This window comes from Mauremys reevesii, linkage group 1 (genome assembly GCF_016161935.1).
Source record: "Mauremys reevesii isolate NIE-2019 linkage group 1, ASM1616193v1, whole genome shotgun sequence".
NCBI classification, from domain to species: domain Eukaryota; kingdom Metazoa; phylum Chordata; order Testudines; family Geoemydidae; genus Mauremys; species Mauremys reevesii.
In genome coordinates this window covers 323,703,113-323,730,867 of record NC_052623.1, presented here as the reverse complement: position 1 = coordinate 323,730,867, position 27,755 = coordinate 323,703,113, and the positions used below count along the sequence as shown (strand labels likewise).

At 43.0% G+C, this 27,755-nt stretch overlaps 1 long non-coding RNA gene across 1 annotated transcript in view; it reads right to left on the bottom strand.

Annotated features, from left to right (window-relative positions):
- LOC120388422 overlaps window positions 1–26,014 on the bottom strand; it is a 59,168-nt gene extending 33,154 nt beyond the window's left edge. Inside the window, exons 1-4 of the long non-coding RNA XR_005590573.1 lie at window positions 25,958–26,014; window positions 23,538–23,585; window positions 10,526–10,637; window positions 9,247–9,287 (exon numbers count right to left, since the gene is read on the bottom strand). This is a non-coding gene — a long non-coding RNA (uncharacterized LOC120388422). The remainder of the gene's footprint in view (window positions 1–9,246; window positions 9,288–10,525; window positions 10,638–23,537; window positions 23,586–25,957) is intronic.
- Between the last annotated feature and the right edge of the window lie 1,741 nt (window positions 26,015–27,755).

The window sequence follows — 27,755 nt, the reverse complement described above, 5'->3', positions numbered from 1 at the left end:
ACTGAACTCTCCAATTGAGGCCTCATGGCTGTTTCATCCCCTCTTGGGGTCTCAGGTAAAGCAACACAACAACCCCTCATCAGCAAATGAAATTAAACAAACAAACAAACAAAAAACCCTGAAGGCAGCTTCCACCAGGATATGGGCGTCTCTCACTTCAGAGGGCCCTGGGAGTATCAGTGTCCTCTTCAGAGTTCACTGGGGCTCCAGAATAAGGCTCAGTTTCCCCCCTTTTGGCTTAGGGGTTCTGCACGCTCCTTCTGTGAGGGCAGGGCTCTGCAGGCTCTCAGGCTTCCCCTCAGGCTGGAAAGCCTTAGCAGTCTGTTCCCTTCCCAGGGCTTCCCCCAGCTGAGTGTGCGTCCTTCTTTTAACGCCGCCTCCAGCCCTGGCACGATTTGCAAGTATGGAAGGTTGGGGCCACTCCAGCCAGAGCAGCTCCTTTATATACCCCATTACAGTCACCCTATGTATTTCTGGTGCAGAGGCCCTTTCAGAGAGGATCAGGGGTATTCATTGACTCCTGCTTGGCAGGTTTACACCTGGTCCCCCTGTGCAAAGTTTAAGTGGCGTGGAGAGCCTTGTTCTGGCCCTCTGCACCACACCTGAATTTTATCCAACAGACTGGCAACCAGAAGGATCTTCATTTTGATTTTTAGACCAAACAAAAAATGGCATAATGGTTGGACAATGTAACTAGAAAGAGTTAAAAAAAATCAAAATCTAAATATACAGTAGGGCAGGATTATTAAAAACCTCATGTTGCATCTTTTCTCTCCCCCTCCCCCCTTTGTTATCTGGATATTGACTATTTACATTGCAAGCTACCTTTAGGACAGGACCCTGCCGTATTGTTTGCATGTGAAATACCTAGCTCACTCTTGGATGCTAGATCAGTAATTAATAAAGACAGTAATTACTGGAGGATGTTGGTGGATCTGTGGACTATAAGCATAATTTACAAGATATTCTCTCTCCCTTACACACTTTTTTTTCTGGTGGAAAGATTTCATATTTCTGTACTTTGGATGACTGAGGCCCATGTGAGTCAGCATCAAAACTCCTTTGGCCTTCAAAGGGAGCAGGTCTGTATCATGGTGCACTGGGTGATGCCCTAGGTATGCCATTGGTAGGATTATCGAATGAAGTAGGAAATGCAAAGAAGAGAGGTAGATTGTTTGTTGCATGGGAGAAAAGGCAGATGGCAGATCCACCAACATCCTCCAGGAGGGCTGAGTACGATTCTGTTATTAATTACTGTCTTTATTAATTATTGATCTAGCAACCAAGAGTGAGATAGTATTTCACATGCAAACAATAAGGCTGAGTCCTGTCCTAAAGGTAGCTTGCAATGTAAATAGTCAATATCCAGACAACAAATGGGGGTTGGCAGTTCCAACAATAATGTGTTTTTTTCTCTGTATCTTTCTCATTCATGGTGTTCTGAAATAGAAAGTAACATGGAAACTATAGGATCAAGATAATATTGGTCACAGATAGGTGCACATTAGATTTATAGACCCTAAATCTTCCAGAGTGACACAAATCAACATGATATCCCTGAGTGCTGGATTTTGCACTTAGATCTTGATTTAGCAGAAAGATATTTTAATCCATGTAATCAAACAACTCCCTATTGTCTATTTATTGGTCGAGGAGGTGGCTCAAAAGCACAAATATTTCCAGGAAAGGTCAGTTGTAACTTTTCAATTCACTAAACTGGTTTCAGATCTCTGCCTATTTAGCATACAACGGGCTGAATTATCCTGATCTGCACACAGTAGTGTCCTCTTGCATAGATCTTTCCTGCATGCATGAAAGAGAGTTGTCAGCTACCTCCACAGGATCCAAGTGTAGGCTGAGATTATAGGGAAAGGTAAACAACACACATTGTCCCATTTTCTTGTCTTGCTCAGGAAGCAGTGGGGTATCTGCTGGAAAGGTAATTTGTAGTATGATGAGTGGGACTGGAGAAAGAAGGTCAGGTTTTAGCAGGGAATGCTAGGTGCGTCCCAGAAATACAAGGTGGTGCCCAGACTGCTACCAAACAGGACACATCTTCACTTGTAAAGTTATAGCACCGGCAGTTACAGCGCCGCTGTTGTTTGTTCACACTGTCAGTTGCCTGCACAATAGTGTGTTCACACTTGCGGCACTTGCAGTGGTATTCAGAGCAGTGCACTCTGAGCAGCTATCTCACAGAGGTTTAAATAGGGACTGGGAATGGCTGAGCCATTACAAACATTGAATCTATCTCCCCTTGTAACTATTCTCACACTTCTTATCAAACTGTCTGTACTGGGCTATCTTGATTATCACTTCAAAAGTTTTTTTTTTCCTTACTTAATTGGCCTCTTAGAGTTAGTAGGGCAACTCCCACCTTTTCATGCTTTCTGTATGTGTATATAGATCTCCTCACTATATGTTCCATTCTATGCATCCGAAGAAGTGGGCTGTAGCCCACGAAAGCTTATGCTCAAATAGATTTGTTAGTATCTAAGGTGCCACAAGTACTCCTGTTCTTTTTGCGGATACAGACTAACACGGCTGCTACTCTGAAACCTGTCTTTCTCTTTTGCCACTAAGACTTGTGGGAAGGCAAAGGGGGTCACAGGGCATCCTGGTCCTGTCCCAATGCCCCGTGATGCATTGCTTTGCATCCTGGCAATCCCTATGCTTCCATCCATATTTGGCACCATATTTCAATGGTTTGTGTACTGTGCACTCTGCCTCTTTTGGGCTGCCAGAATGGATCCTGAACTGCTGACCAGTATGCTGCTTGCTCTGACTAACACATCATGAGTGGCAGTGGAGTTATTCCTTAGACTACAAAGGCAAGAGGAGTGTGACATTGATCTCGCCATGTGTAGTAGCTATGACACGAGATTGCTTGTGGCATTCACGGAGGTGCTTACCACAGTGGAACGCCACTTTTGGGCTCGGGAAACAAGCACTGAGTGGGTGGGATCACATCGTGATGAACGTCTGGGATGACAAGCAGTGGCTGCAGAACTTTCAGATGAGGAATTGTGTGATCAGCTCACCCCAGCCATGTGGTGCAAGGACATGAGAATGAGAGCTGCCTTGCTGTTGGAGAAGTGCATGGCGATTGCACTGTGGAAGCTGGCTGATCCAGACCGCTACTGATCAGTAGCTAACCAGTTCGGAGTGGGAAAGTCAACCATTGGACTCATGTTGATGGAAGTGTGCAGGGCCATTAATTGCATCCTGCTCCGAAAGACCGTGACTCTGGGCAATGTGCGTGACATTGTGGATGGCTTTGCACAAATGGGCTTCCCTAACTGCAGAGGGGTGATAGATGGCACGCACATTCCAATTCTGGCACCAGACCACTTAGCCACCGAATACATTAATCGCAAGGGGTATTTCTCAATGGTTCTCCAGGCACTTGTGGATCACCGTGGGTGTTTCAGAGACATTAATGCAGGCTGGGCCGGAAAGATTCATGACACACACATCTTTTGGAACATTGGCCTGTTCAAGAATCTGCAAGCAGGAACTTTCTTCCTGGACCAGAAGATCACCATAGGGGAAGATGAAATGCCCATTGTGATCCTGGGAGACCCTGCCTACCCCTTAATGCCGTGGCATATGAAGCCATACACGGGGCAACTTGACAGCAGTAAGGAGCGGTTCAACAACAGGCTGAGCAAGTGCAGAATGACTGTTGAGTGTGCATTTGACCATTTAAAAGCCCGCTGGTGATGCCTGTATGGGAAGCTGGACCTGGCCAATGACAATATTCCTATGCTTATAGCCTCGTGCTGTATGTTCCATAATATTTGTGAAGAGAAGGGTAAAGGGCTCACTCAGGGCTGGACTGCAGAGGCTCAGAGCCTGGTGGCTGAGTTTGAAAAGCCATAGACCAGAGCTATTAGAGGGGCACAGCATGGGACCATAAGGATCAGGGATGCCTTGAGACAGCAATTTGAAGCTGAAAGCCACTAATATTTGTTGCTATGCTCAAGATTGCAGTGCTTGTAATGCTAGGAGGTGACTGGTGCAGACGATGCAATAAGGGGGCTTAACATAATTGTTGCTTTGCAGTGCTCTTTTTGCTTTCACTTAATAGAATAAAGATTGCTTTCCAATCAACACAATTCTTTTATTAAAAGACAACAACCAGAGGAGAGAGTCAAATGAAAAAATACATCAGCAGGGAGGTGGATAGGGGAAGAGAAGGTCTCAAGAGGAGGAGGGATCCTGGGATGGCTAAAGGTTTGTGTATGCCCAGGGATCATATCCAACCTTCTTCTTTGGAGTACAATGCACCGGATACTGTACTTCATCCGACTGCTGTGACTGGCTAGGCTCCTCCAGGGTAGAAAAGAGCTCCTAGCTGCATGCATCTCTGGCCTTCAAGTCATCATCTACCTCTGGGTCCCCCTCTCCCTCCACATCCTTGTCCAAGATTTCCTCCTCCTGGCTCGGTCCACTCTCGATTGGCACATGAGCCAACAAACTGCAGAGGGATGGGTATTGATTGCAGTGGGTAGTGGGAGTCCGCAGTGCTGGACTGTGAGGAGGGAGGAGTGGAATGCTGTGAGTAGAGAGTGGAACCAGGAGGTTGATAACAGTGTGTTGGTGGTATCTGGGAAGCGCATGGGAAAGAGTTTTGCGACAGCAGCTGCAGGGGAGTGCAGGCACGGAGCTACTCGGTTTGAAGAGCTAGTATCACCTGGAGCATGTCCGCTTGGCACTCCATAACATTTAAGAGACACTCTGTGGCTTATTTTCTGGTGTGCCGCGTTTTCCTTTTGGTCCCTCTTCTCGCTGTCTTGCCACTCCTTCAATTCCTGTTTCTCAGCGGCGGAGTGCATTGTAACCTCATGCAGAAAGTCCTCCTTAGTTCTTCTTCGCCGCCTTCTAATTCTGTGCAGCCATTCAGCCGCTGATAACAAAGAGAGAGGCTGGGCTCCCGAGGTCATCTCTGTGAAGTTTAAATGCAACATTTTACAGAAGCAGTATTGTTTGCAACACACAGAACACTGATTTAGTGATTTAAAACACAGCCAGTACTCACACACCTGTCACTAACTGCCTGACCACAGGAAAGCACACATGAGCCAGAAGACCCCCAAAATGGTGAGTAGCCGCGGGGGCAGGGTAAATCACTCTTCCCAGACCCTGTTGTACAGTGGGCACATGGCTCTTGGGGAGAGAAAGCACTGGAGGGGGGGGAACTGATTATCATTCCTGTCCCCACACTTTCTACAGTGTGATCATATGGATGATATCTCGCTGCTGAGGGTGAGCAGGGAATCAAGGGAGGGTCTTCTCCAAGCCTACGGCTTCTGCCCAGGCATCTATGCAGCTCGCCTGTGTGCAGAAAGGTCCTCCTCCCGCTCCGTGATGGCACAGTGGCACGGAAAAGCAAAGCGGCTCTGCCAAGGAACCTGCAGCAGCATATTTCCCAGTATCTTCATGAGAGTTTCCTGGAGATCTCTGAGGGAGATTCCTGTGAAGTGAGGGAGTCAATCAACAGCCTGTTCCACCACTCAGAGGAGGCATGCAGTGGGAGACAAGCCTGCTTTCTGCAACCCTCCTGCCCCCAACAACTCGCTTCAGCAATTCCCCAAATCAGATCCACTTACCAGGGGCCTCTTCTCCTGTTTGCACTTCACCAGTATCTGACTGCTGTGACTGGCTAGGCTCCTCCAGGGTAGAAAAGAGCTCCTGGCTGCATGCATCTCTGGCCTTCGAGTCATCATCTGCCTCTGGGTCCCCCTCCCCCTCCACATCCTCATCCAAGATTTCCTCCTCCTGGCTCGGTCCACTCTCGACTGGCACGTGAGCCAAGTATCCACAGGGGCCTTCGCAGTGGAGGTGGAGACACCACCGAGTATCATGTCCAGCTCTTCATAGAACCAGCAGCTCATGGGCACAGCTCCAGAGTGGCGGTTTGCCTCCCATGCCTTGTGGTAGGCGTTCCGCAGCTCCTTCACTTTTACCCTACATTGCAATGTGTCCCGGTCATGGCCACTTTCTATCATGCATTGTGAAATCTGTCCATAGGTATCATAATTCCTACAGTTGGAGCACAGCTGGGACTGGACAGCCTCCTCTCCCCAAATGCTGATGAGCTCCAGCAGCTTGTCATTGCTCCAAGCGGGGGATCGCCTGGTGCATGGAGCAGGCATGGTCATCTGGAAAGATGCACTGAGACCACTGCACACATCACCAAGCAAATAGAAGGGGGACTTTCAAATTTGCAAAGGAATTTACGGGGTGGGGATGATGGTTGGTCACTTGAGGGCAGGACAGTAGAGTTCAAACACATGACCAGAGAGGTGAGAACAGGCATTGTGGGACACCTCCCGGAGGCCAGTTGCAGCTCTGTAATCCCCATGGTGTCTACACTGGCACCGCAGCGCTGTAGCTCTGGCGCAGAAAGCTTTATACCTCTTGTCGGGGTGGGTTTTTTAAAGCGCTACAACTGCGCAGTTTCTGCGCACTAAGTGTCTTGGCAGTGTGTACACCTCGGGAGTTACTGCGCAGAAGGCTGCTTTACTGGGCAGAAACTTGCCAGTGTAGACAGGGCCTTAGACCTTTCACCATGTATCAATGGTTTCTAGGCATGCTCAGTACAGCCTTCCTACAACTGTGCCTGCCTGCCCATGACTTCTTGCTAACGAAAGAGAACCTTCCTTTCAGAGGGATTTGAGGATCAATGGTGGGTAGAGTAGACCCTGACAGAGTGGCTTTATTGAAGCTATGCAGGTAGTAACCCAGAATGGGATGTAAGGGAGACCTTGAGCTAGTGTGGAAGAAAAAGACTCAAGGGCTCCTAGAATTCTGCAGTTCCTGGGGGACAAATAACATATTGCTATGTTAAAAACCAGTTATTTGGACACTTTTGTAGTCAGCAGGACAGATGAGTGTCACAGACTAGTTAATGTGTTGCCTGCTCTCACAAATCTCGTGTTGTTTGATTTTTTTGGTAAGGTCCTGGGGCCTTGTGAGTATGGGAGAATTCCACCTTTCTTTCTTTCTTTCTTTCTTTCTTTCTTTCTTTCTTTCTTTCTTTCTTTTAAAGTAAGTTTCTAGCCTTCATGATCACGGAGAAAAGCTTAAAAAATGACCCAACTGCACTTGAAAGGCTCAAAAAAAAAAAAGAGGAGACAAATAAAAGAAACCAACATTTATTATTTTTTTAAAAATCTCATGGTTTTTAAGCCAATCTCATCATTTTGGGGGATTTGTGAGGTTTGAACATTTAGAAATGGCAATGCTGTAATTATGTACAGATGGTTTTACTTACAGTATAGATGGGGTCTAAATATTTTTCTAAATCTCTCCACTGTTGGTTAAAACACACTTCTTTTGGGGGATTCAGGATTTAAAAAAAGGTGGAAAAACTGAGCATCTGGAGAGTCAGGGGGTCAGATCCTCAGCTGCTATAAACCGGTGTAGCGCCATTCATTTCCATAGTACTATGCTAATCTACACCAGCTGAAAATCTGTCCCGTGATTTTTGAAGGATGGCAAAATGCCAGTGGATCAAAAGTTAAGGCCATATAAAACTGCCCTTGTGCTACACTAGAAAATTCTATTTACATCTTAGTTGCTGTTCTACTGTTGATTGAGGACATTGTATGATCCAAGATGGAGTTTTAAGTTTTATCATGTATTTTTGTTTGTGTCTTTACTTTGAACATGTAATTATTATTTTTTTTTACTAATTTGGCTCTGGCTATAGATTTCACGCCTTTAGCAGAACTATTCTTTTTTTGTAAACTTGACATTTTTAACATGTGAAAAGTTTTGTATCATATATTTCCCAATAAAAGCCACATATATTTGAATATAATAACATTTACAATATAGGGGGAAGGCTTTTAGAGGCACAGGTGGGACTTAAGCATTCGACTCCCATTGAAAGTCACTGAGAGTGCTAATGCCCACTTGTGCCTTTGAAAAGCTCCTCCCCCCCATATTTGTACTAAAGTTTGCTCCCTAGCTTGTAATGAGATTTATGTGTATGCACATTTTAATGAGAGTTAGAAATAATACTGTATGTTTTCCTTTTTGAACAAATAATTATTTAAACTGTTCAGTTAAACGCAGAGTATTTTTAGGTGTCACGGATAAATAAGTGAGAAAATGTAGTGATCTGTTTGACAGTGAAAATAAAAAATATGAAGAATGTCTAATGAAGACGTTACCTCCACTTCTCTTCTTCCCTCCTCACTCCTTCATGGAAAAGTGACAGAGAATTTTGTAGAGAATTATAAACTTTCGGAAGAATTTTTAAATCACCCCATAGAAATCTATAGCAGGGATGTCATTCTTTATAACTTTCCATGTTTTAAGAATATTTTCTATAGCCCCCTATTTAATTTCTACAGCAGCCTATTGGTTCCATTCCTATTAAATTCCATGGAGTTAGGATTATTTTAAAAATTCCATTCTTTTTGTAAGTAGACTGAAGCAGAACAGATGGCTTAAAAGGGACAAGCTAAGTAACATTCAATGCCATCTTGTGTTAGAATGTATTTGCCAAAGTCTGACAAATAGAAGGTTTAACTTGTGTTACAGCAGAATGCAGCTATCATATTATCTCTGAATAATAGAACTGAGGACTAGTCAGGGGTATTTCCCACAATTCTTTTATAGGAATCCTCCAAAGTTTTGGATGCTGTGGATAATTGTTCCTGGTGTTTCACTATCTAAAGATTATATATATACATATAAGGTCATCTCAGTTGTAGGTTTCTGGGTTCTTCCTTTTTTTATAAGAACATTAATTCCTGTGTGACTATCACTTACTTTCTCAGTGCCTCAGTTTTTTATCTGTAAAATAGGGATACCCTTTGTCTCTCTTGTTCTTCAAGGCAGAGACTGTCTCTCATGTTTAGGTACAAACCCTAGCAAAATGGCCCTGATCTTAGTTGAGTCCTCTGTGTTCTATTGTAATACAAATAAATCTCAAAAAACTAGCCATCAATAGGGAATCATCATTGAATGGGAGTGTTTCTACTGGGGCTCCACAAGGATCAGTACTAGTCCCAGTGCTATTCAACATTTTCATCCATGATCTGAAAGTAAATGTAAATCCACTGCTGATAAAATGTGCAGGTGACACAAAGATTAGCCACATGGCAAATACTGACAAGTAGGACAGGGCAGTTGTACAGAGTAATCTGGATTACTTGGTAAATAGCCCTATTTTAATATAGCCAATGCAAAGTTATAAATCTGGGGACAAGGAATGGAGGCCATACTTACAGAATGGGGAGCTGTATCCTCAAAAGCAAGGTGTGAAGATTCTACCAAAATGGAGTAGCAGGTGGAAGAAAAGGCAAATAAATAGTAATAAAATAGAAATTTATCTACTCTGACTGCATATGACTGAGAAAAAAAAATATTAAAAGCACATAATAAAATAGTGTCAGCCTGCCCTGGGGTTAATGAAGGAAACAAAAAGAACAGAAACCAAGACAATTGTTAATGGGGGTGATAAGACATTTTCTTCTTAATGATTGTAATGGAACAATGAGTTCAGCCAACATAAAACATGCATTCCAGCACCAGCAGAGCTACAGAAACACACACATGCAGACAGACCACTTCTGAGGTGAAGAACAAACAAAGGAAAACTAAAATAAAAAAATCCCCCTACACCAGTGTTTCCCAAACTTGGGACGCCGCTTGTGTGGGGAGAGCCCTGGTGGGCCGGGACGGTTTGTTTACCTGCCCCATCTGCAGGTTCAGCCAATTGCGGCTCCCACTGGCCGCAGTTCACCACTGCAGGCCAATGGGAGCTGCTGAAAGCAGCGGCTAGTATGTCCCTCAGCTGCTCCCCACAGCCCCCATTGTCCGGGAGCAGTGAACCACAGCCAGTGGGAGCTGTGATCGGCCAAACCCGTGGATGGGGCAGGTAAACAAACTGGCCCGGCCCTCCAGGGGCTTTCCCTACACAAGTGGCATCCCAAGTTTGGGAAATACTGCCCTACACTAAGAACTGAAGTGAAACACAGAGAAAAGAGCAAAATTATTTTCAGAGATGGCCCCTGCCACCAATATATAAGGAAAGCTTGTGACTTTAGACACATCCCTGTTATTCAGACAAGCAACTGTGAGTCACAATTCCTTCCTTGCTTCCTCCTTGCTCTAGGAGGAGAGAAGTACCAATGTGTTTTGGCCTATACCAGCAGTAAGTTACTACCCTTCTCTCCACATTGACTCAGCTGCCCTGGACAATGATTGGAACTATTGAAGTGGGAATGGAACCAAGGCTGTGCCTATTCTCCACTTTAAAGGTCAAACCAACATTTTAAATTCTACCTGGTGCAGAATAGGTAGCCATTGCAGCCTCAAAACCATTAATGTCATTTGCTCCCATAAATCTGTACCCTGTAACAAACAAGCTGTCAAATTGTGCACCAGCTTCAATTTCTGGATAGAATGAAAATCTAGTCCCATGTAGTATGCTTTACAGAAATCTAATCTAGCTGACAAAAGCGGAACTGGTCATCTGTTATACATAGATAGCTGTTTTTCTTACCTGCAGTTTTGTAACTATGCAGGTTTGCTTTTCAGCCTTTAAAGAACTCTTTTAAGTAGTGAACTAATGTAAATGCTGTATGGCACAGGTGATGACACTGGACAACAGAAATCTGTAATTGGAAAAAAACCTATGAACTTTTAATTCTCTTGGTACATCTTTTTCCCCATATCCTAGGTGTTTATGTATGTTAATTACATTTGGTTGTGAAGATAGACTTAACAATATAAGTGCATACAACTGTTGGCTTTATTAATCTAGACAGAAAAATTGGAACAATAGGACTTAAATAATTGTAAATGCCTTCCATTCATCTTAATGGGGAGTTAATTTTGAAGCCCAATTATGGTAATTTAAATGCCAACATTGTTAACCATTTCACTGTTGACTGTACTATCAGAAACATCCTGCCAATGCACTCATGCTTTGTAGCTGAATGTGCCTGTCATGCTGTGATGTTCTATTACTTTGAAGGGATCTTCCATAGAAATAAGGCTGTGGGTTTTTTTAAAATATGCAAATAGCAAAATATTTGATTGAATATTCTTTCAGTCATTTGGATAATTGTGATGTTTCTTCCCCAGCCCTGAGCCCCATCATGAACCCTGAACCCCTCATCCCCAGAGTGCACACCCCCAGCCAGAGCCCTCATCCCCCCACACCCCAACCCACTGCCCTAGCCCTGAACCCTCGCCCGCATCCCCAGCCCCAACCCCCCAATCCCCTCATCCCCAGCCCCAACCCCAACCCAGAGCGTGCACCCCCAGCCAGAGCCCTCATCCCCCCACACCCCAACCTGTTGCCCTAGCCCTGAGCCCCCTCATACACCCTGAACCCCTAATCCTCAGCCCCAACCCAGAACCCACACCCCCAGAGCCCTCATCCCCTCAAATCCCAACCCACTGCCCTAGCCCTGAGCCCCCTCCTGCACCTCAATCCCCTCATCTCCAGCCTGAAGCCAGAGCCCTCACCTGCCTGCACCCCAACCCTCTTCCCCCTTCCCTAAGCCCACTCCCACACTCTGAACCCATTGGCCCCACCCCCACCACACATCACCTCCATATTGGTTCACATAACAAAATTCATTCCACACATGGGCATAAAAAATTAGAGGGAACACTGTGGTGGACCATCATTTTATGTTTCGGAGCCACATTGTCTGTGTTTGAGTTAAACTATAAACTCCTTGAGACAGGAACTGTGTCTTCCTAGATAAGTTGGTGCAACAAGAGGGTTTAGTAATTAATGAAGGAAGAATAATAGAATAAAAATGAGTGTAGGGCTCTGATAAACTGAATGGAGACAGAGACAGAGTTCTAAACTCATTATATATGAGCTTAAAAAATAAGGTGTTTAATAAACCGCAGAGTCAAATCTTTATGAGTAATGACAAAAATATATTAATAATTTTTAGCATCAATTATTAATATCTGCTGTATACAAAATTTTCCTTTTCCATAATCTGGTGCTTATAATTATTGGTAGAGCAAGCAGCAGGCAAGTGAAAGGCATAAATAGGTGAAGCAGACTGAAATTAATTAAACAGACATTGCTAGATGAAGCATCTGCATACTGCAGAGGGCCCTGACCTGGGAACTGCACTTATCTTCAGGCCCCATGGCACAAACCCACTGTCATATCTAATGGCCTTTGTTAAAAACAAGCTTATTGGTGAGATCAGTCACAGGGAATCAGTTTTGGTTCATTCCAAGGCAGTGAGGTTTTGTTTGTAGATGTCAGGAGGGATTTAACAGAGGAGAGGTTATAGAGAAATATCCATAGGATAACTAATTAAGTTGAAAGATTTTCATTGCTGTAGGGAGATGCTTAGACTCGATGGCCTCACAATTTCTGGAGTAATGTTGATTATTCTAAGAACGTTCCCATCATTTTAGAAGGAACTGGCTATTAGGGAGGGGAAAAAAGCAATAGAATATAGGAGCAATGTTCAATATCCCCCTGACCCAAACTGGCCAGCAAATTTCCTTCTTTTTTATTGCTAAAAACTATGATGGGTGAGAATTTAAGATAAGTTTAGTGTAATAAATACTGGAAATGTTTTGTAAAACCACTTACTATGGGAAGAAGATTATTAGGATTATTTAAATTTTTTATATTCTGTATGTATTGAACAGGATGCAGAGTTTGGAATGCTTTATACAACCGACACCACATTCCCACCAACAGCATTCTTTAATAAAAAAATAGGACTATAGAAATATCCCTGTAAAATTATCATTAAAAAGAAGGTGATTCACATGCCATTAATCTTGTGTGGAATTGTGTGAAAGCTTTTGCACACAAAGAAAATATCAGAGAGTTTGCTGTTTCACTGCTTTTTTCCTGAAAAGCAGAAAAATCTATCTTTTTTTATATATATATAAATTATGGCTTTATTTGTTTCTTCAGTGATTGAAATGCAAGTTTTGCCAGGGGATCAATATTGTGGTTAGCAAGGATGAAAAATGAAACCTGAACATTACCCCCTGAAGTTCGGAGATAGAGAGTGACAGGCAGGGTCGGCTCCAGGCGCCAGCGAAGGAAGCAGGTGCTTGGGGTTGCCAATAGAAAGGGGCGGCACTCCGTCTGTTATTGGGGCGGCATGTCCGGGTCTGCAGTGGCAATTTGGCGATGGGTCCTTCAGAAGTCCCTCTCTTCCTCTTTGGAGGCACTTCGGTGGCAGCTCAATCGTTCTGCTTCAGTCTTCGGTGACAATTCGGTGGCGGCTCCTTCACTCCCTCTCTTCCTCTTCAGCGGCACTTCAGCGCAGGGCCGGTGCAACCACTAGGCTGCCTAGGGCGCCTAGTGGTTGAGGGCGCCTAAAAGCCCGCTCAGGGGAGGAGGTGGAGTGGAGGTGAGCTGGGGAGGGGGGGCGCGGGGAGGGCCACCCGTAGCAACGAGGGGGGGCACACAGGGGAACTGCTCCCCGCACCAGATCACCTCCACTCTGCCTCCTCCACTGAGCACACAGCCCCCACTCTAATTCTCCTCCAATTGGCGCTGCAAGCCTGGGAGGGGAGGAGAATTAGATCGGTGCCAGTGTGCTCAGCAGAGGAGAGCTGGGGAGGGCTCCCCGGGCAGTGTTAGCTGCTGTGGAGGGGGGCTCACCGGGTGGGGTTAGCTGCAAGGAGGGGTAGCTGCTGCGGGGTGGGGGCTCCCGAGTGGGGCGGAGGTGGGCTGGGTTAGCTGCTGTGGTGGGCGGGGTTAGCTGCCGTGGAGGGGGGGGCGGGGTTAGCTGGTGGGGGGGGGCAAGGTGGAACTTTCACCTGGGGCACGAAACTTCCTTGCACTGGCCCTGCTTCAGTGGCAGCTCTATCGGGTTTTTCTTTTTTCTATTTTTTTTTCGCCACTTGGGGCAGCAAAAAAGCTGGAGCCGGCCCTGGTGACAGAAAGGGAATATTCTGGGGATGGGTGAATTGGCTGAACTAGAATAAAACCTCTATCCTTGATATAATTAAATGTACCCAAATTCTAGACTCAAATCCATTCAGAAAAATTAGGTGTTTTTTTCTTTGAATAGGTGGGCTATGGTGCTTTGCAATCCGGTGCTGCACAGGCTATATAATAGAAGAAGTAAGTGGGTGGTGGGGTGCAAGAGCCCTGTTTGAATGGCGGCAGATGGAAGAGGAAGGAGGCTGTGTGCCAGGGTCTGTTGTAGAAAGTGTAGGAGCTGGGATCATCAGTCTGGCTAGGAGAATTGTGTAGAAATCAGATCCCATCCCCAAAGTGCAGAATGTTAATAATCCATCAGAGTGTAATTGACTTCATATCCCAAAGTCACCCCTAGGAACCTACCAATTAGAGCAAGATGAGGAAGTGAAAGAGCTGCCTTACTGGGATGAATCATGACAAAGAGGAGAAAAAAATGTAACTCTTCTGTCAGGTGGAGCTGGCAACAACCAGGGTCGGTTTTAATATCGAGGGGTTCTTTTCCATCGATACAGAACCGGCTCGAGCCCCCCACCCAATAACCTTGTAAAATTACACATCACCCCTGGGTGCCTGTGAGAGGTAATACTTCCCCACTTGCAAGCACGGATTCTGAGTGTAGAAACAAAACTTTTAATGAAAGGAGGGAAGTCACTCACCATTAAGTAGGGAAAATGCCACAAGCAGGATTCATAAACATAAAACTGTGAGCAGGATGCCCACCCCAGAGTGCGTGGGGCAGTGCCTTCTGCCTCATGTTCTTGAGTTCTACAACCAAGAACTCCCTTTGTGTGCCACTCTCTGTTCTCTCGCCATACCTCACTCACAGTGGTTGTTCTTGGTCAGTGAGGACCAAGGGATCAGCGGTGCATCTGTGTGAGATCACCTCCCATCCGAGGAAGAATGCACCTTGCTTGCTCTGCCATCTGAGCACTTGCTCTGGCTGGATGCTCCACCAGCCATGGTTCCTCTCCGCTGGCTGCTCCACCAGCAACAGTTTCTCTCTGCTGGCCGCCCTGCCAGCTGCTCATTCCATTCCCGCTGGGCAGCAACTTGCTGCTCCCTCCATCTGACTGTCAGTTACCTTCTGCTGCCACCTGTCTTTCTGCTGTGACCTCTGCAGGTCAGTCTCTTAGTGATGGTGAGATCTTAGTGGTTTTCAGCTTTTAGCAGGCTGGACAGAAACACTGTCCCACAGTAAGTGATTCCAGCGCTAATTTAAGCACTTCAAATAACTAAGACTCCTAATGAAGCCTAGCTCTATCTTTAAATAGTGGGAAGGAACAGGGTAAACTAGACCTGGGATCTTAAGGGAGAGTCCACATCTCCTGGCTGGGATACTTGTCATCCCTCTCCCCTCCACCTCTTATTGTCCCAGGGCTCTGGCATTTGAGTCCCTGACTTAGTGAGTTTCTTTCCGCTGAGGGTGACCCCCTCATTTGGGACAGGTTAAGCACAGTTCTCCTCCCCTTTATTCATACAATAAAGACAACAACATTGATAACATGTTTCAGAGTAGCAGCCGTGTTAGTCTGTATCCACAAAAAGAACAGGAGTACTTGTGGCACCTTAGAGACTAACACATTTATTTGAGCATAAGCTTTTGTGGGCTACAGCCCACTTCATCGGATGCATAGAATGGAACATGTAGTAAGGAGATATATATACACATACAGAGAACTTGAAAAGGTGGGAGTTGCTCTACCAGCTTTAAGAGGCTAATTAATTAAGATGAGCAATTATCAGCAGGAGAAAAAAAAACTTTTGTAGTGATAATCAAGATGGCCCATTTCAGAAGGTGTGAGGATACTTAACCTGGGGAAATAGATTCAATGTGTGTAATGCCTCAGGCATTCCCAGTCTCTGTTCAAGCCTAAATTGATGGTATCTAGTTTGCATATTAATTCAAGTTCAGCAGTTTCTCGTTGGAGTCTGTTTTTGAAGCTTTTCTGTTGCACGATTGCCACCTTTAAGTCTGTTACTGAGTGACCAGAGAGGTTGAAGTGTTCTCCTACTGGTTTTTGAATGTTATGATTCTTGATGTCAGATTTGTGTCCATTTATTCTTTTGCATAGAGACTGTTCAGTTTGGCCAATGTATATGGCAGAGGGGCATTGCTGGCACATGATGGCATATATCACATTGGTAGATGTGCAGGTGAATGAGCCCCTGATGGTGTGGCTGATGTGATTAGGTCCTATGATGATGTCTCCTCCCTTTGTTCTGTTCCACCCCTTTATATCTCTTTTGCATAAGGCAGGAATCCTTTTGTCCCTCTCTGGGTTCCCACTCCCTCCTTTTCAATGGAAAGACACCAGGTTAAAGATGGATTCCAGTTCAGGTGACATGATCACATGGCACTGCAAGACTTCAAGCCTTGGTTCCTCCCAGCCTGACTCACAGGAAGGCTGCCTACAAACAGAGCCATCCAGTCAATTGCCCTGGTTAATGGGAGTCATCAAGATTCCAAACCACCATTAATGGCCCCCACTTTGCATAATTACAATAGGCCCTCAGAGTTATATTTCATATTTCTAGTTTCAGATACAAGTGTTACATTTATACAAATAGGATGATCACACTCAGTAGATTATAAGCTTTGTAATGATACCTTACAAGAGACCTTTTGCTTGAAGCATATTCCAGTTACATTATATTCATTCATTAGCATATTTTTATAAAATCATATAGGCTGTAACATCACACCCTGCATTCAGTATTAAAGTGATTTGTAACCCAACACCAGCCAAAGTTGATCACTCTAAGCACATCTCTCTATCTGAAGGATATCTTGGCAGAGTAGGTGTGTTCATGTAAATACAGTTTGCTCCTGAAGTCTCTCCCCATCCCAGCTAGTTGTTAGAGGAGAATTCATTCATACCCTGCTTAAAAATATTAATAGACCTTCAGTGATGTAAATACTACTGTGCTGTCTGATTTTGGAAATGCATATTTTATGTGCTGGAAGGAAGAACACTCAAAATCTTCATTCACTTACTGATTTTTGTCCTAGGTCAATTAGCAAATTACCTATCATATACATTTAAATGTTGGTTAGGCAATTCTGCTGGGAATCTAGTTCTTAAAAGTAATATAGTTTATTTCACATTTCATCTAAGAATTTGAAATGTCTTTCTTTTAAAAATGAACAAATTGCCACCAATAGAGTTAATGTTTTGTCACCTTTCTCCTTTCAACTGGGTTATGAACGATCTCTGTGGATTGCGTTTTTTATTGCTTATATTTTTGTATTACACATTTTCAAAAAGGCTTTTATTAACCTGTGTCAGATAAAAAAGTAGAGATGAAATTTTCAAAAGGATGCAAGACAGTTAGGTGCCAGACTTCAAAGACTGCACCCCAAATCCTTTCATTTTTAAAATACCTTTGTGTGTGTCCAACCTTCAATTTACCAAAATCTGAAAAGTAACTTCTAATCTTGTTAGGTATTTTAAAAAGCCACTCACAATTTCTCAATGCAGCCTTTTTTTGACAGAAATTGGACTGTTTTTCTAAGCAAAAATTATCACAGAAATTTTAGTTTAATTTGAAAGTTTCCAGAACCCTGTTTTTTTCATTCTTTCATCATTAACTCAGAAATTTTCTGTGATTTTTTCTTGGAAAAAATGTGGGTTTTTTCCCCATTTTTTCCTAACTTTGTAGTGCAAAATTTAGGGTAAATGTATTTAAAATAAATGAGTTGAAAGGCCAACAACTACAAAATCAACCATGGTTTGAGATTCACTTTCTTCTGCCAACCTAGGACCACATTTTTAAAATGAAATAAGATTGAGGGCCACATACATTTATATGTACATTTGCTACAACTGTGGTCCCAAATGAAGACATTTATCTGTCTGTGAAGTTGTAGTGTTGATAATGACTATAATAAATAACTTGCCATGTGCATTTCCCTTTATGTTCCAAGGCTGTAATTTAGCATTAATAAATGTTTACTATTTTTTTTACATAATCCTTGCAAGTAAAAGTTGCTCCACCTGATAGCTAAATATTTTCTATAAGGCGGGGCAACATGTTTCTTTCAAAGTATTCCTGAAATAACATCTTTAGTTCATGGAAATATCAGTCCATCTGGATAACACTAACACTCTATGTAATCTGAAAAAAGTTAAGTACATGTGAAATGGAGTTATGTGCCTTCCTGAATTAATCCTTCATCTTATCACTGGTCACATAAAGCACCCACAAAACCAACAAGGAGTCCGGTGGCAACCCACGAAAGCTTATGCCCAAATAAATCTGTTAGTCTTCAAGGTTGCCACCGGACTCCTTGTTGTTTTTGTGGATACAGACTAACATGGCTACCCCCTGATATTTGTAAAACACCCAGTAAACTTTAGGTTCCTCACCTATGCTCCTTTCCCCACCACATCTTCCTGCCTCTTCTTTTTCTGCTTGTGTGACTACCCCAAGAACTCTTCCCAGGCTGCTTTGCTCCTCTCTCCGACCTGCTCCTGCTATTCACCCCTGTAGCCATCTTTCCTCATGCTCTCTGGTTCCCAGCTCTTCAAGCTTTCAACATACCACTCCTCCTTCCACCACTGTTTAGGATCAGCACTCTCTATGCACATCCACATTACAACAATCCCCATATCCCCTCCAGCAACAATTCCCATTCCCAGTTCTCACTGAATCCCATTCCCAGTCAGTGGAGAATACTGGCCAAAAGAGAAAAGCCTCAGGGGCCTTGCTATCTCATTCCAGGAGTTCTACTGTACAAGTAGACCTAGGGAATTGTAGGAGCAACTGCTGAGGGAGAGGAAGGGGTCTCTGCAAAAGAGCTGACGTCCAGAAAATTTCCACCCTGTGTGGGAACAGTGCATGTTATTGTAGTGTAGGGTGGGGGAAAGCTACAGGGGGACTTGTTGGTAGGATCAGGACTGGCTGTCAGCCTCACCTAGGGAGGGGATGAAAATGAGAACTGACTGTTTAGACAATACCTCCAGACCATAGAGGAGAGTTAAAACCAAACCTACCCTGGCAGGGATGCCTGGAGATCCTGGGATCCCAGGTCTGACGGGTTCCCCCCAGGGTGCCACCTGGAAATGGGGTACCACTTAACCTGCCTAGCCCACCAGCCTGGGCTCCCTTTACACTGTATTGCTGTGACAGGCCCTCAATCCCCGACAAGCACACATACAGGTAGGGACACAACCAGCTGCAGCTACATACAGATGCTGGGATCAGCTCTGCCTGGGAAGGCTCAGCTAAGGAACTGCCCAGTACTCAAGTGCACACCCGCCTTTGCAGGTTAAACCCAAAATTATACCATCCTGTGCTGCACAGAGAACTGTACAGCATAAACTCATGAAATTCACCCTCACCCTCAATGTGGAGAGGAATATACACAGCTTTCTGCCCCGAGTTATGATTTCCACACACTGGGTTTAGACAACATAAAAATAAGTTTATTAACTATAAAAGATAGATTTTAAGGGATTTTAAGGGATAGCAAACAGATCAAAGCAGATTACCTAGTGAATTAACAAAAACGCAATCTAATCCTAATATATTAAAGAGATTGGATATGAGTAACAAATTCGCGCCGTAATTGTTGATTTAGGCAGTTTTCAGAGATTCTTGAGGGCAAGCTGCACTTGCTTTCAGCTTAAAACTACAGGTATTCTTTTCACAGGATAGAAATCCCTCTAGCCTGGGTTCAGCCCTTCTCCCCTAGTCCAGTCCATGTTCCTCATCTCTTTCTAGCAACCTTCTTGAACACGGAGTTAGTGAAGAACCACAATGATGTCACTCCCCTGCCTTAAATAGCTTTTGCATATGATGGGAACCCTTTGTCTCCAAATTTAGTTCCCACACCTTTCAGTGGAAAAACACTGGTATTCTATGATGGAGTCCAGTACCAGATGACCTGGTCACATGCCCCTGTAGGGACACAGCCGCTATGACTCAGAGACTGTTTGTAGCATCCTCAGGAAGGCTCCTCAGTGTGAGATTAGCATTTTCTAGGACCTATTATTCTCCCTAATGGTCCTTCCCAGCCAGCCATCTAGACTGATTGTATTCTGCCTAGCGGGCATTTCCCAAGTGTAAACACATTTGTAATAAATGCAAAGACAATATTCCTAACATCAGATACCAAAATGATACATGCATACAAATAGGATAATCATATTAAATAAATCATAACTTTTTCAATGATATCGTACATGACCTATCTTGCATAAAATACATCATAGTTATGAAATAATCATATCATAATAATATTACTGTGAGGAATACGGGGTGTAATGCCACACAAGGAAAGGGACATTTTAGTTTATGCACTTTTATTGGAAGGTGTTTTATCCTTTAGACTTTGCCACTAGGCTGGGATGAGCATGGTGGAATTGATTTAACGAGCTCACTAGGTGTGGGTGGCTCTGAGCCACAGTCTGCTATATCCACCATTATTGAAATTGCATAGACTCATAGACTTTAAGGCCAGAAAGGGCCATCATGATAATCTAGTCTGACCTACTGCATGTTGCAGGCCAGTCAACCTTACCTGTAATGGACCCCTAACCTCTGGCTGAATGACTGAAGTCTTCAAATCATGATTTAAAGACTTCAAGTTATGGAGAATCCACCATTTACACTAGTTTAAACCTGCAAGTGATGCATGCTCCATGCTTCAGAGGAAGGTGAAAAACCAGCAGGGTCTCTGCAAGTGTTACCCGGGGGAAAAATTCCTTCCTGACCCCAAATATGGCAATCAGTTAGACCCTGAGCATGTGGGCAAGACCCACCAGCCAGAGAAAGCCAAATAAAATGGGGGAAAAAAAACCAACCCCCCCATAAAGTAAAGGGTTACAAATACCTTCTGCATTCTGAAAACTATTTAAGAAACAGACTTAGCATGGCTCAATCCTAAATCTATAATGAACTAAATTAGTTTTTCTCTTTTTCTAATGCAGTGTGATATTTGAAGCTTTACGTTGGTATATTGTTTGTTCAATTCTCTCCTATTTTGGAGGAGTTGGAGAGGTAGCAGTTCAGACATCAAGGCACGGGTCTGCTAAAACAGCATATTAACTGTTTTATATGCTCAAGTTGACAGAGGAATTATGGGCCAAATTTGAGGCATACAAACAAAAGTCCTTAATAGAAAAGAAAAGAATTTATTAAAGAATAAAAGAAAGTAACTTGTCTCTGTAATCCAAGATAGACACAATTGCAAATGAGAAATCAAATTATAAGACTAATTCGCCTTTGACACATACCTACGTGTGATTGAGTGGAATGTCAGCCCTCTGCAGCCATGTGAGCTGGCTCACTACTAGTGTGACTACATTCTGAGGACAGTCATGACTCCAAGAGAGCCAAAGGGACTTCATATTCCCAACAGAGGAAGAATCTCTGTGGCTGCTAAGGGAAGGGAGATCAATTAAAAGAAAAGCATTGGTGGATTCAAGGGAGCCACGCTTAAGCATATGTCACAACATAACTCACAATGAATTACCAGGATCCACAATAAAGAGAGGTGTGGACAGAAGGATACAGGCATAGGTACCAATATCTAATAAGATTTTTGAGAAAAGAGAAGTAACCCTGAATTAGTTACAAAACAGCTATATGCCAGGAAAATTAGCAGAAATACTAAACAAGAACAAAAATTGCCAAGCAGTTACCACCATTGCAAATGGAGAGAATGCTAGATTTCAAACAGAAAGTGACTACAGGCCTGCAGTCAACAGCTACCCCAAGGTCATCTGACATAATCATCCCTGAGGAACTGAAGCCCTCTAACCAAACCCAAGGAGGGTTCTGGTGCTCTTTTTTCTTGAGGACATGGAATATACAACTGAAACTGCTAATGTGCAGACAGATGTAACATAAATATGATGAGCCACAAACAGTGGCTCTGAGTAGCATATCAGCGACAGAACAGGCCTCCGCTCAAGCATCGATTCTGGGAACAAGATGTAGCCATGTGACCAGAAAGCCATTAAGAAGAGGTTATGACAGTTATTGATAAATGTCCAACAAGAGACAGAATAATCCTCTCATGTGTCAGAGGGATCAGGCTATCTAATCTTATGCCCATCCTTCACATTTTATTTGGCTATTACTTTGTGGGGATTATTTATAGTTGGTGTTATTTTTTGTTTGAATTTTTTTTTTAAAGGAAAGCTGTAAGAGCAGCCACTCTGGGGACTTGCCAGTTCCAGGGTTTTCCTCTTAGACTGAATTTTCAAACCCAGATACAGCTTTCTGGGGAGAGCTAACATGTCTGTGTACAAATCCTGATTCACTGCCCTCCTCATTAGTCCACTTTCTAGGGAAGAGCAGCCAATCAGATCTGCTGCTTTTGCTGAGGAGCAGCTTCCTCTCTCAGCACACGGAGCAGGGTTCATAGAACATCAGGGATGGAAGAGACCTCAGGAGATGATCTAGTCCAACCCACTTCTCAAAGCAGGACCAATCCCCAATTTTTGGCCCAGAGTCCCTCAAATGGTCCCCCTCAAGAACTGAGCTCATAACCCCATGTTTAGCAGGCCAATGCTCAAACCACTGAGCTATCCCTCCCCCTGGCCCAATCCTAAAGGACTGTGAATGCTACTGAAACACTTAACACTTTCATCTCAGAGATGCAATATTGCCAACACCAAGCATTCAGAAATCAGGACTTAGCTGTCCCCCTTCCGCCTGAAAAAAATATGAGCCTATCTTAAAAATATCACTTTTAAAAATAATATTTTAAGGTATTTTTATTTGCCTAATGGTTTTGTTGTTCCCGGAGGTGAACTCAGGTCACATTTTAAAGCTTTGCTTCAAAACCACAGAGCTATCTTTCTGATGAAAGATAAGATTCTCATGTAATCACCTGACTCCAAAAGCTAAGGCTTTAACATCAAAACCAAATATCATGAGACTGCAATCAGATCACAAGAACGGCAACACTGGGGCTAGAGGGTTTATTGCTCCCCAACCAGATCTGTAATACCCTACCCCCAGGCTTAGGACAAGCAAGGAGAGGAGATATCTGGAACTGCCATTCTTCCCAGTACCACGTGGAGAGCAGCTTGAGTCCTCCTTTTGCAGAAGGGAAGCAAGGAGCAGACCCAGAAAGATAGCAGCCAAAAGAGCAGTAGCAGCAGCAGCAGAATTGGAGCTTTGAAAAGGTGCACTGGGGGGCAAGGGCAGATATGGCCTGGAGAGGTGTGTGTGCAGAATTAACGTGTAGGCCTTAGGGAGCTGGTTCCCTAAACTCAATGCTGTCAGCTTTTTGCCTCCAACCTCCCTGAGGGGGAAAGTCTCTGGATTTTGATTGGTTTCTAAAGTCTCTGGTAATGTATTTCATCCTCCATAGGCTACTTTCCAAAAAGTTGGAGTCTTATTGCTATGGCAGCTAGAATGAAACCAAAACATTAGGGGCAGTGTCTGTTCGGGTGTCACTGTAGCAGATGCAAGTGTGTTTGCATGAGCCACCTCCTGGTTCAGCTAGGAAAAACTGACTTATCTTATCAACAGAGAGGGTCTCTATAGTTGTAAATGCAGGGGTAGTGTTGTTATTGTTATTATTTTATTTCATTATAATTCTATAACATCCCAATCAAAATACCTTATGGTGAACATGAGTGCAATCTCGGCAAGTTGCTTGGTTTCCACTCTATGAATAAAGCAGTCACAAGGATAATATATAAAGAAATGGATCCAAATGATTTTTAATAGGACATTGACAGAATTAAAAAAAATCCAATTAATAACATTAACTCATAGGCTGATTTTTGTTAGACGATTTTGTAATCTGTATGAAGACCTAATTTAATCAGTTAGTAAACGTCTAATAAGTACTCTTTCTTTTTACATTTTCTGATAAATACCCTTTGTTATAAAAGGAATATATGATAGGTTTGAGTTCCCTTTGTGTCTTTCTGGAGAACACAGGATGTTGGATAAGTGTCCTATTTTCATAAAAGTGCACAGACCGCCTGCTGGATAATATAGGCTATGTTCTGTGACATAATAATAATAACATTTAACATCCCTGTGGTGGGAAGAACATCTCAACAGCCCAACACTGTGGCATTTAATTTCAAAAAGGGGAACTATGCGAAAATGAGGGGGTTAGTTAAACAGAAATTAAAAGGTACAGTGACTAAAGTGAAATCCCTGCAAGCTGCATGGAGGCTTTTTAAAGACACCTCAATAGAGGCCCAACTTAAATGTATACCCCAAAATAAGAAACACAGTAAAAGAACTAAAAAAGAGCCACCGTGGCTTAACAACCATGTAAAAGAAGCAGTGAGAGATAACAAGGCATCTTTTAAAAAGTGGAAGTCAAATCCTAGTGAGGTAAATAGAAAGGAGCATAAACACTGCCAAATTAAGTGTAAAAATGTAATAAAAAAAGCCAAAGAGGAGTTTGAAGAACGGCTAGCCACAAACTCAAAAGGTAATAACAAAATGTTTTTTAAGTACATCAGAAGCAGGAAGCCTGCTAAACAATCAGTGAGGCCTGTGGATGATCAAGATACAAAAGGAGCACTTAAAGACGATAAAGTCATTGCAGAGAAACTAAATGGATTCTTTGCTTCAGTCTTCACGGCTGAGGATGTTAGGGAGATTCCCAAACCTGAGCTGGCTTTTGTAGGTGACAAATCTGAGGAACTGTCACAGATTGAAGTGTCACTAGAGGAGATTTTGGAATTAATTGATAAACTTAACATTAACAAGTCACTTAGACCAGATGGCATTCACTCAACAGTTCTGAAAGAACTCAAATGTGAAGTTGTTGAACTATTAACTATGGTTTGTAACCTGTCCTTTTAATAGGCCTCTGTACTCAATGACTGGAAGATAACTAATGTAACACCAATATTTAAAAAGGGCTCTAGAGGTGATTCCGACAATTACAGACCGGTAAATCTAACATCAGTACTGGGCAAATTAGTTGAAACAATAATAAAGAATAAAATTGTCAGACACACAGAAGAACATAAATTGTTGGGCAAAAGTCAACATGGTTTCTGTAAAGGGAAATCGTGTCTTACTAATCTATTAGAGTTCTTTGAAGGGGTCAACAAACATGTGGACAAGGGGGATCCGGTGGACATAGTGTACTTAGATTTCTAGAAAGGCTTTGACAAGGTCCCTCACCAAAGGCTCTTACGTAGATTAAGTTGTCATGGGATAAAAGGGAAGGTTCTTTCATGGACTGAGAACTGGTTAAAAGACAGGGAACAAAGGGTAGGAATAAATGGTGAATTCGCAGAATGGAGAGCGGTAACAAGTGGTGTTCCCCAAGGGTATGTCCTAGGACCAATTCTATTCAACTTATTGATAAATGATCTGGAGAAAGGGGTAAAAAGTGAGGTGGCAAAGTTTGCAGATGATACTAAACTGCTCAAGATAGTTAAGACCAAAGCAGACTGTGAAGAACTTCAAAAAGATCTCACAAAACTAAGACGTTGGGCAATAAAATGGCAAATGAAATTTAGTGTGAATAAATGTAAAGTAACACACATTGGAAAAAATAATCCCAACTATACATACAATATGATGGCACTAGAAAAGGTTCAGAGAAGGGCAACTAAAATGATTAGGGGTTTGGACAGGGACCCATATGAGGAGAGATTAAGGAGCCTAGGACTTTTCAGCTTGGAAAAGAGGAGACTAAGGGGGGGATATGATAGAGGTATATAAAATCATTAGTGATGTGAAGAAAGTAGATAAGGAAAAGTTATTTACTTATTCCCATAATACAAGAACTAGGGGCCACCAAATGAAATTAATGGGCAGCGGGTTTAAAACAAATAAAAGGAAGTTCTTCACACTGCGCACAATCAACTTGTGGAACTCCTTGCCTAAGGAGGTTGTGAAGGCTAGGACTATAACAGCATTTAAAAGAGTACTGGATAAATTCATGGAGGTTAAGTCCATTAATGGCTATTAGCCAGGATGGGTAAGGAATGGTGCCTCTAGCCTCTGTTTGTCAGAGGGTGGAGGTGGATGGCAGGAGAGAGATCACTTGATCATTACCTGTTAGGTTCACTCCCTCTGGGGCACCTGTCATTGACCACTGTCGGTAGACAGGATACTGGACTAGTCACTAGATGGACCTTTGGTCTGACCCAGTATGGCCGTTCTTATGTTCTTATGTTCTTATGACATCACAGCAGCCGGTAATGGGTTCTAACTTCTGACTGGCTCAGTGAAAATTGTATAAAACTGAAACTTTGCAAATGCTAAAGAAATCTGCAAAGAACTCTCTTCCACCAAGTTCTCTAGTTGTAAGCTAATTGACAGACATTTTATTCTGCTCTACTTTACACTCCTGATTTAAGGTAGCTAGATTTGAATAACAATAGTGTAATAATGTAATGATTATAATAATATAATATTAGTAAATAAAGAACATGTGAAGAGGGCTTGATTGCCCAAAGGCATAGCCTATTGTGAGGTGTGGTGCATAGGTGTACCAGCCTATTCTGGATTTTCTCACCTTTTTTCCTGTGTTTCAGTTCTTAACATTTTCCCAGTAGCTTTTATTTTGAAAGGCTTCAAAGACAATCTAAAGCTTTAAAAAATCCCAGAGTGCAAGTGAAACAGCTATAAACCAATTTCTTAGAATACTTCTAGGATGTTTGCTTCGGAGGAAAAAAAGAGACCACACATTTTCCGTCTAATTGTATTGGTGAGATCACGCACTGTCTGAAGCTTTCACTGCTAGTTCTCTGATTTTCATTGTTTGACTACACACTTTGAATGATGATTTGTCAGGTTAAATAGAAGAAGTGTCAACATATTCTTTTATATCTGGGTGTTCCTCATAGTAAAGAGCCAACATAGACTTGATTTTTGGCTGCCATTGGAGACTGAGGCCTAGAAAATCCTGGGAAGTCAATTGTATTGATTTTTCTCAAGAGCTCACTGTGACCCAGTGACCACACATCAATGTTCAATTTGCCAAGGAACAAAAGGACCTTCCTTTTCTATTTTGGCTGAGAGGTGAATGTCGGAGTGTTGTTTTATTTACCTTTTCCCCCTCTTTAATACACAATAAAGGTTTTAGAAACCTAGGAGAACACGGCCATGGTCTGTGTTTGATTGAAAACAGAGAAGAATCATTTTCCAGGGTTTGTTAGCTGAATCCTCTTAACCTTTTCTTGTCATCTGAGGTTAAAAGCTTTAAAACCATTAGGCTAATAGTTGTTAGTAACAGGGCAACATAGTTCTTGCAATAAGAGCTAGCAAAAAGAATATAAAGACAACTGAATATTTCTACCTCGTATATCCTACCTAGTTATATCCTAGTTGAGAAGATGGAAGGGTGTAAATGCTGCAAGTACATGAGTAAATCAGCTTATAAATATTACCACTGATAGTTAACAGTTTCATATGAAGTCACTGTGTGGAAGAGAGGTCCAAACAAAACAACAGATGCAGAAGAGTTTTTCAGCTGCTAGGTTGGGCAGTCCGCAAAGGTTACTATTATTTTCCTTTCTGCCTCTATTCCAATGGGCCTAACTTTGGGACAAAGTGAGAGAGCAAGTGAATGAGGAGATTCCAGTCTTAAGATTTGGGGAAGTGGGCCAAGATCACAAGGGAGCCGAGGGATATACTGTGAAGCAGCTGCTGGAGATTTAAAAGCTTCCTACTCAGCCTCTTACACCTACGAGTAACATAGAGGGACAAGACTGTACTGGGTAGACCATTCCTTTAAGGCCAGAGGGAGACAGACTATCCCATTCCAGGAGTTTGAGGGCAGACCATGACCTAGGGAATGTCATAAGCAGATGCTGGGAGACAGGAAGTGGTCCCAGGGGAATAGTAAGTG